The sequence below is a fragment of the Rhinopithecus bieti genome, unplaced genomic scaffold (genome assembly GCF_001698545.2).
Source record: "Rhinopithecus bieti isolate Rb0 unplaced genomic scaffold, ASM169854v2 scaffold_19482, whole genome shotgun sequence".
In the NCBI taxonomy this organism is placed as follows: Eukaryota; Metazoa; Chordata; class Mammalia; order Primates; family Cercopithecidae; genus Rhinopithecus; species Rhinopithecus bieti.
Window position 1 is genome coordinate 3557326 of NW_016809768.1, and position 9173 is coordinate 3566498.

Genomic DNA, 9173 nt, shown 5'->3' on the forward strand with positions numbered 1-9173 from the left:
AAAAAAAAAATAGATATATATATATATATTTTTTGCTTAACTAAAATTCAAATTTGACTGGAAATTTCATATTTTATTTGCTGAATTTGACGACTTGAAATTTGATGAATCTTGTCTTTTGTCTAACTCGGAAAATTCTCACTTCTATGTTCTTCAAATATTGCCTTGCTTGAAACCTCTCTGTTTCCTCCGTCTGAATTTTTATTGAATATATGTTTGTATTAGTTTTCTAGAGCTGCCGTAACAGATTACGACAAACTGAGTTGATTAAAGCAACAGAAAGTCACTTCTCTCAGTTTTGAAGGCTGAACATCTAAAATCAAGGTGTCTGCAGGATCATGCTGCCTCTGAATCTCTAAGGAAGAATCCGGGCTTTTGGCGGTTGCCAGTGTGGGAGACCAAAATATGCCACCCCAAAATATACTTTTTTGGCATATATCTAGATAGCTATTCAGAGAAGCTGCAGACACAGAAATAGCTCTAAAAAGCTGTCCTTTTGTAAAAGAAATTTACATCTATCTACATCAGTAAACCAACAGGCAGATGCAAGCAGAAGCTTTCTCTGAGGTCTTCTTATCAGCCTAAAGACAGGTCTAGGAAAGATCATATTAGCAGCCCAGACAGAGCCCAGAGATTGCAACAGTGTTCCCTTTTTTTCTCAGGGCAGCCACCTGAGAGATAACCACCTAACAAGACAACCTGTAATTTACAATATATTAAATATTTCCTCTCCTTACCTTCCATAACCTGTTGCCAACTACCCCCACCGGAAGCCCCAAGCCCCCATTTCTTTCCGTAGCTTAAAATGCTACCTAAGCTTCAACCACCTGGCCCTTCTTTGAGTCTCATATTTTGTGGGACTCCCTGGCCTTATGCATGTAATAAATTTGTGTGCCTTTTCTCCTGTTAATCTATCTGCTGTGACATTTATTTCAGAGACTCAAATCATCACATCTTCAGAGGGTGGAAGGAAAGTTCCCTTGACCCCTATACCACCAGTCCTTGGCATTTCTTGGCTTGCAACTGTATTGCTCCCCTCTCTGCCTCTGTCATCATGTGGATTTGTGTTCCATATTTCTGTATTTCTGCATTTCTGTGTCTTCACATGGTCTCCTTATAAGGACACCAGTCATTAGATGGGGACCACCCTAATCCAATATGACCTCATCTTTGCTTGATTACATCTGCAAAGATCCTGTGTGCAAAGGCCACTTTTGAAGTCCCAGGTAGACATAAATTTTAAAGGAACATTATTCAACCTTGTAAAACGTTCAACACCCTCATAAGTGCGAGTTGAACAATGAGAACACATGAACATAGAGAGGGGAACATCACACACCAGGGCCTGTCGCGGGGTGGGGGGCAAAGGGTGGGAGAGCATTAGGACACATACCTAATGTATGTGGGGCTTAAAACCTAGATGACAGGTTAATAGGCTCAGGAAACCACAATGGCACATGTATACCTATGTAACAAACCTGCACATTCTGCACAGGCATCCCAGAACTTAAAGTAAAAATTTTTTTTAAAAGTTCAACATTTCACTGTTTTTTTTGTTGTTGTTTTCTTTTTAATGAGACCCTTTATGGAACCAAAAAAAAAACAAAGGAGGATGTCATTATAAATTAAAAATAGAGGGTTCTCTCCTTGTGGTGCTGCAGAAGAGCAAAGTATGAGTCTGCAGCAGAGGCAGTTATGGCAGCACAAGCGTTTAGAAAGTTTCTTCTACTCTTTGATGGAGTATCTGTTGAAAGGAGTGCCACCATAACTGTAACCAAAGGGGGCATTATACTTCCAGAAAAATCTCAAGGAAAAGTATTGCAAGCAATAGTCGTAGCTGTTGGATCAGGTTTTAAAGGAAAGAAAGGGTGGAGAGATTCAACCAGTTAGCATGAGAGTTGGAGATAAAGTTCTTCTTCCAGAATATGGAGGCACCAAAGTAGTTCCAGATGACAAGGATTATTTCTCATTTAGAGATGGTGACATTCTGGCTGGGCACGGTGGCTCACGCCAGTAATCCCAACACTTTGGGAGGCCAAGGCGGGAGGATCACCTGAGGTCAGGAGTTCGAGACCAGCCTGGCCAACATGGTGAAACCCTGTCTCTACTAAAAATATAAAAATTAGCCAAGTATGGTGGTGCATGCCTGTAACCCCAGCTACCCAGGAGGCTGAGACGGGAGAATGACTTGATCCCAGGAGGCGGAGGTTGCAGTGAGCCGAGATCATGCCATTGCACTCCATCCTGGGTGACAGAGTGAGAAACTCTTGCTCAAAAAAATAAATACATAAAAAAGAGATGGTGCACTCTTGGAAAGTGTATAGACTGAAATAAGTCACTATTAAATGACATCAACGTGAAGCTGCCCATTCCACTGAAGTTCTAAAATCTTTCGTCATGTAAATAATTTCCATATCTGTCTTTTATAATAAACTAATGATAACTAATGACAAAAAGTAGAGAGCGTAGCTAAATCTATTCAATCTATCCTCAATTCAAACTATCCCTCATGCTTCTAGGTGTTCTTTTTGTCAATCTGTCCTGTTTTCATTACGTGTTGTTCTTCCTTACATTTTCTATTTCTTCTTTGAAATCACTTTCATAACTTCAAACATACTTATTGTTTAATCTTTCAAGATAATTTTATTACCTCAATATCTTGAATTGCTACAGGGGTATTATCAACCCAGGGCCAATTTATATGTTACAAGCTTAACTTAGAGTTTTCTGCCCCATACAAGTAATTTAAATTTGGACTTTTTTTTTTTTTCTTTTCTGAGCTCTGGGTAGCGGCACATCGATGGGTTGGTTTTGTTTCCTCTTCATTGAAGGTGGTGAGTTTCAAAGACCTCAGCTTTATGTAAAGGTCTCCGTTCCGACTCTACGCCAAACCTCCTTTCCTGTCTTCATGTGGGTGCTGACTTAAAACTCTATTTCTGGGTCAAATAACTCCCTGCTCTACGCCCTGATGACTATACCTTTGACACACACTATATTGGTATGGCTTTTAATGGTCTCTTTGTTTCTAGCATCTGAGGGTCTGTGTCTTTGTTAATTCAACTATGTATTTTAAATAAACGTCCTATTTTATCTAACATTTGTAGATATTTGTAGCTAGGGAAAACTAACTTTAATTGATTCTACTGAGTAGACAGGACTGGAAGTCCGGTCTCTGGGGTTTATTAAAACCAAGGTAACTAGCTCTCCTGGATGCTCGCTCACTGTCCAAGTTGAATTCAGTGTCAGTCATCCAGAAAACATCCCATTTTTCATGTGTGAAGTCTGCTTATAGTGAATAAACCAGCTTAGGTCCTTCATTTAGTTCAGTGAACTCTTCAAAATGTGGTTTCAGTATTGGAATAATTGGCTATCGTTCTGATTTGACTATTTTCTCTCTCTGCTAGGAAACCAGAGAGAAGTGAATCCTACAGACAATAGACAGATGTTTGAAATACTTAGAATATGGTTTGTTTTTGTTTTTGTTTTGAAGTGGAGTCTCGCTCTTTTGCCAGGCTAGCGTGCAGTGGCGCGATCTTGGCTCACTGCAACCTCCGCCTCACAGGTTTCAGCGATTCTCCTGCCTCAGCCTCCCGAGTAGCTGGGACTACAGGCACGTGCCACCACGACCAGCTAATTTTTTGTATTTTTAGTAGAGACAGGGTTTCATCATGTTGGCCAGGATGGTTTTGATCTTTTGACCTCATGATCTGCCCACCTTGGTCTCCCAAAGTGCTGGGATTACAGGCATGAGCCACCGTGCCCAGTCAGTTGTTTTAATTCAAAGTTCTAGACACATGGGAAGTGGAGGAAATGCTGGAAGAGAAGGCACAGTTAGATGGTAGACCAGCCTCTGTCAATAACCAGGTCCCATTCTAACTCATTGTTTTTCATTTACAAAATAAGAGTGTTGGACAAAATACGCTATAGGCTCCTTCTAGCTCTTAGGTGATTTGTAAAGATTTGGGGTGAGGGTAAGCTGCTGGGTTAAAGTCTGTGTAGTCTGAAAGCCATGCAGGGGCTCTGACAGGCTTACCCCTGTCCCCGAAGCCGAGGCCTGACGTGCTACTTACCCAGGGCTTGGCTCTTGCCTGTTTTTCTTGAGGCTGTCTTGGCATTTGCCCACACCCTTGGTTGTTAGTTTTTACTCTCTGCCCCTGTGAAAATGCACCTGCTCTTGTGGCTTCACTGGCCACTTTCTCAATCCTGGCTATCTTCTCTATGTTCTTGTTCCCTGTCTCCTATGGGTCTGTTTCTTTCTGGCTACTCACCATGAGGGCAGAGATGCCAAATATCTACAAAATTCCTCACATTCCTGAAGAAATTCTCCCAATCTTTCCCTAGCGTCGTGTCTCTGAGGATATCACTGTGATTGGGTGAGAACTTTCATAGATCTAGCCTCTTCATTTACCAAATCCTACCAAGCCACTTTTCTTGTGAAATGTCTCATGTACACATTTTGTGCATTCAATAAATAGCTTTTGAGTTAGGCCAGGCACTGTATTGGACATGGATTAAACATAAAATAAAGAAAGCAGACCTCGGCCAGGCACAGTGGCTGATGCCTGTAATCCTAGCACTTTGGGAGGCCAAGGCAGGTGGATCACCTAAGGTCAGGAGTTCCAGACCAGCCTGGTCAACATGGTGAAACCTGGTCTCTACTAAAAATACAAAAAAAACAATTAACCAGGCATGGTGGCAGGTGCCTATAGTCTCAGCTACTCGGGAGGCTGAGGCCGGAGAATTGCTTGAAACCCAGGAGGCAGAGGTTGCAGTGAACCGAGATGGTGCCACTGCACTCCAGCCTGGGCGACAGAGCAAGACTCTGTCTCAAAAAAGAAAAAAAAAAAGAAAGCAGATCTCTGTCTTCAAGAAGGTTGAGGTAGAAAAGGAGCAGGCAAACAAGTTCATCATGGCTCATGATGAGAAAAAAAAAAAAAAACAGGCGTGGTAGTGAGTAACAGGGCTGGTTATTTTTGGTCAGTTACTTAAGGGGTCTCTCTGCAGAGAGCTGAGGTCTAAGAGGTGAGAAGAGAGTTCCAGTTACAAGTGCATCAATAAAGCCTACAATCTGTCTCTCTCTCTCTCACACACACACATACGCACACACACAGACACACACACACACACAAAGATATTTGCTGATTCATGAAATGAAATAAGAAGCAGCTGACATTGAGTCTACAGCCAAAACAAAAAGTAGCAGTAAGACTTTGCCACTAGCTTTGCCAAAGGTAGAGAACATTCTGATTCTAGGTAATGGATCAGACCTGGTTCTAGGAGTAGAAAAATTATTCAAGAAGAATAAGAGCGATTGATCCATTAAGGGGGATTAAATGCCCTCTTGGGAACATTAAGCACTGTATGTCGTGATTTTATAATCATCCCCCAAGCTTCCATCTGTAGTTCAACCTTTGAGTGAGCTCCAGCTGAAGGCTGGTTCAGTTCTCAGGCAAATACTGTGAATCACAAGAGATAAGTTCACCCTCATCCTAGTGCACATAGTTTTCTTATGAGTTAGGATTTGAGGAGCTAGCTTTCTTAGGGCCGGAATATCCTTGTATTTTGAGTTTGATTTGTAAACGCTGAGATTAAATTTTTCAATTGATCCCTTTGGAATGAACACTTGGGTCCCCAGATAGCTGAAAAGCACAGCACGAAAGTCATCACTTAACAGGCTGTTTGGTTCTCCATCCCCACCTTCATTCTGCTCCCAACTGTGTTTACCTGAAGAACAACAGAGCCCAGGAAGAGGTGACAGCCAAAGACCTTTCTTCCAGGATTTTGAGTCAGGTCCCAGCAATGATCTAGATACCAAGGACACCCAAATCCATGCAAGGAGCCCAATTAGGCTTAAGGAAAACCAGAACAAGACAGGGACCCTGCTCTACAGGCTGTTAGCAGGTCACAGCAAATGTCAAGACAATAGCATGAAGTGATTCAAGAATTTCAGCTGGTCTTCCCTGCAAGCTCTTAACAGGGGAACCCAATATAGGGACCACCAGGGCTCTGCCCTCTTGCTGTTGACTGCACCACATAAGAGCTAATTAGATTCTGCTTCCCCTGTGGTTGGTGTTATCTGTAAAGAATGAGCAGAACACCGGCACTAGTGCCATTCAATCCATTATGAGTTTCACAGTTTGGCCATGAACAATGGTGGCTGCAATGGCATGCAGATGCAAAAAGCTAGGACCTGGAGACTGAGGCAGCCCTGTGAGACTGGGTGCTGCTGAGCCACCCCTAAAAATGGCCACGTGGAGAACCTTTCTGAGGAAAGAAAGAAAAACTAGAAGTCCGAAGTCCATTGAGTGCCCAAGTCTTAGATAATGTGAAGGCATGAACATGGGGTTGCAGATGATGGCACCATTAAAATAAACTAGTCAGTTTATTTGGGGTTTATCTGGGCGGGGTGGTGAGCTTTAACATATCATGCAGCCAATAGCAGGTGCCTGAGTGCAGTGTTTGCAGGAGGAAAATTCATTCACCTATTTTATTCAGACTCCAAAGACGAGTCTATGTAATTAAGCGACTGAGAATTACACTAGGGACCTCCTAAAGACATGTTTGTGAGAGTCTGCCCAAAGCCAATTAGCATAATGAATGAGACATGCAGGAGCAGTGAGCTCACGTGTGTGCATGTTTGTCAAAGAGAATCATGGTGGTCTTTCATCTTTCAATCCTGTTCAGATCTTCGGCAAGTAAAAAGTCAACTAGAGGAATTTTTTCTCAAATATACATGTACATATGCATTAGAAAGGTAAAAATGAATCCTATAAAATGTACTTTTATTCTCTCTCTTTCAAGAATTAAACTTACCACATACAAAACCAGTTTTGGGCAAGGGGTGTGAGTTGTGTCTTTTGGTTTCTGTTCTCAAAACCCAAGCAAACATCAGGCTATGAAAAGGAATTCAAACAGAGTAAGTTTCCATTCCTTCACCCAAAGTGCACCAACTTTCTCCCCCAAGACTCACCTCCCTCTTAGCCAGGCACTGAAAAGACAAGAACTCCACCTTCAGGTCTTCTCTGGGGATGTGGGAAAGGCCGGCAGAGCATCCTGGGCTCAGAAATCAGTCACGGCACCTGGCACCTGCTTGCCCTCACCAAATTCAGCGTGTCCTCCTCAGCTGCATTGTCAGCCACCTTCCCTCCCACTGCCCTGAAGATGGAAGTGTACCCAACCTTCACGCCCCTGTCACTCCAGACCGCAAAGTTTTGGGCTGAAGATTCAGTATGAGACGAATGAGATGTTCATCTCCACTTACACAGCCTATGGCTTGTGTGTTGAGAAAGATACTTAACCAACAAAATGATCTTCAACACAAAACTCTATTCTTCTCTTCACTCGTTTTTTTTGTTTGTTTGTTTGTTTTTGAGACGGAGTCTTGGCTGTGTCGACCACGCTGGAGTGCAGTGGCGCGATCTTGGCTCACTGCAAGCTCCACCCGGGTTCATGCCATTCTCCTGCCTCAGCCTCCCCGAATAGCTAGGACTACAGGCACCCGCCACAACGCCCAGCTAATTTTTTGTAATTATTTTTTTTAGTACAGACAGGGTTTCACCGTATTAGCCAGGATGGTCTCGATTTCCTGACCTCCTGACCTCCTGACCTCCTCTTCACTCTTTATTGTTAAAGCACTTATTTCATTGGTTTCAAGCTGCTTTAAAAGGACTGAATGTGCAGGCAAGGAGATTGGACCGCGTTGAAGTGTGTGTCCCTGCAACTGGGTCCTCCAGGCACGGTCACATGTTTGTAAGATTAAAAAGGATATTGCAATCCCAGGCATGGTGGCTCATGCCTGTAATACCAGCACTTTGGGAGGCCGAGGCGAGTGGATCGCTTGAGGTCAGGAGTTCAAGACCAGCCTGGCCAACGTGGTGAAACCCCGTCTCTACTAAAATACAAAAATTAGCTGGACATGGTGGCAGGCGCCCGTAATTCCAGCTGCTTGGGAGGTTGAGGCAGGAGAATCGCTTGAACCAGGAGATGAAGGTTGCAGTGAGCCGGGATCACGCCACTACACTCAGCCTGGGCCACAGAGCAAGACTCTGTCTCAAAAAAACAAAACAAAACAAAACAAAAATACACCTGCTATTGCAGTTCCCAGTTATGAGTCCTCAACATGCTCTTGCTATAACCCATTGGATTAAAAGGAGTCCTTCCCTTTGGACTGTGGGTCCAAAGCTTTGCCCCATTTTTCTCTTTCCATTGCAGCTATTCAAGTCCTGAATGGCAGTTTCTTGAGAGGTTAATTGGTAGTAGGCCAGCATTAAAAAAGTCAGAGGGGGCAGGAGTCCTGTGGTCATGGATTTCTGAAATGGCATATTAACATATTAACAAAGTTAGATGCCTGTCTTTATTGCAGGGCTCGGGAGCCTTTTATACGCTCAGGTCTTTTCAAATCCCCAGTGGAACTCTGCTGCAGTTTTTCTCAGTTTGACCCCAGCGCCTTTTGTTTCCTGTGGAATGTCATGGGATTAGCATTCCTGGCGGTACTTAGGGAGACATGTTTTCTAGCAGTCTGGGTCCCAGAAGGGCAAGTCGGGCAATCAATCAACAAGCAAATACACAAATAAGGTGCATGGCAAGTTATCATCAGTTTTAAAATGTTATTGATGATATTTTTAATCAGTTTATTTATTTGTACTAAACCTATTTCTACTTACAGAACTTCTCAATTCCCACTAGCCCCATTTCAAGTGCTCAGGAGCTACATGGAGCGCCCTCACGGCCCGATTAGACGTGCATTGCTTGATGAAGCAGATAAAAGACATTCAGGTTTAGACCCTTGGAGGGAGAGAACACAGAGGGCTTTGTGACCTTTTAATGAGGCCCAAAAACACCCCTGAGACTTTCCTTTTCCCACCCCTTCTCTATTAATCCTCTTCAACAACATGAATTTCCTCAGTGAGTTGAGGGTTTACCCCTACCTGCCTCAAAGGAATTTTGAAAAGATTAAAGAAAAAAAAAAAGAAAGGTAAACAGAGCTTTGGCTCAGCACTCAGGACCCATCCGAGGTGGTCGCAATTAAAAACAAAAGCAGCCACTGTGATTTGGTCTCTCTTGTACGGTAGTAACATGTGATCTGTTTCACCAGCAGCCATAAGGTTTGTTTTGGAGACTTCAGTCAGAAAAGAAACGTAACACATGTGTGAAAAGAAAGAAGTGTGTGGAAC

At 43.1% G+C, this 9173-nt stretch overlaps 1 pseudogene; it reads left to right on the top strand.

Annotated features, from left to right (window-relative positions):
* Nucleotides 1-1695: 1695 nt before the first annotated feature.
* LOC108540963 (10 kDa heat shock protein, mitochondrial pseudogene) lies at nt 1696-2017 on the top strand (annotated as a pseudogene).
* The last annotated feature ends 7156 nt before the right edge of the window (nt 2018-9173 follow it).